The sequence below is a fragment of the Pseudophryne corroboree genome, unplaced genomic scaffold (genome assembly GCF_028390025.1).
Source record: "Pseudophryne corroboree isolate aPseCor3 unplaced genomic scaffold, aPseCor3.hap2 scaffold_580, whole genome shotgun sequence".
NCBI lineage: Eukaryota > Metazoa > Chordata > Amphibia > Anura > Myobatrachidae > Pseudophryne > Pseudophryne corroboree.
This window is the reverse complement of record NW_026970179.1, coordinates 388,002-388,557: the sequence shown is the minus strand read 5'-3', so window position 1 is coordinate 388,557 and position 556 is coordinate 388,002. Positions and strand designations below refer to the sequence as shown.

Here is a 556-nt window from a genome sequence, read left to right as displayed (position 1 = left end):
ATCTGAATTATACGAGAGCCGACCAGGGGAAACACAAATTATGCAGTCAAGTTTCCCACATTTGGAGAAATCGCAGGAGCAGCACACCCAGAGTGCAATGGGTGAGCCTTGCCCTGGGAGAAGCACCTTCATGATCATAGTATCTCACCTGGCAGGTAAGTAGGAGTTGGGCTAGTGCTGGGGAGGGTCGCTGCTCGGGTACCCCCCTGTCAAGTGAAGGAGATCCAACTGAGGCAGCACAAGGGAACTCACGAAAGAAGAACAAGGCTAGAGGAAGATCTGAGACAAAGAAATCTGACTTTTACCAGAGCTGACCAGAGGAAAGCACAAACACCGTCCCCCACTACCACCAGGAAACATTAACGCCACTGCATCCTTGCTGCTTTCTCATGTGGAAGTCTATTTAATGTGAAAACAAGGTGATATCTAATTAGCACACAGAAAAGAAAATTAAGTGAATTTTTGAAAGAAAACAATACTGTCAATATACTATTAAAACAAATTAAAATTGTAAAAGTTATTGTACTTTAAGTAAAAATAAAAGAGCAAAAATATC

General features: G+C 42.4%; 1 non-coding gene across 1 annotated transcript; it reads right to left on the bottom strand.

Annotated features, from left to right (window-relative positions):
• On the bottom strand, window positions 1-163 carry LOC135034221 (U1 spliceosomal RNA). The gene has a single exon (XR_010229482.1). It is a non-coding gene; the product is annotated as a U1 spliceosomal RNA (small nuclear RNA).
• Window positions 164-556: the final 393 nt, after the last annotated feature.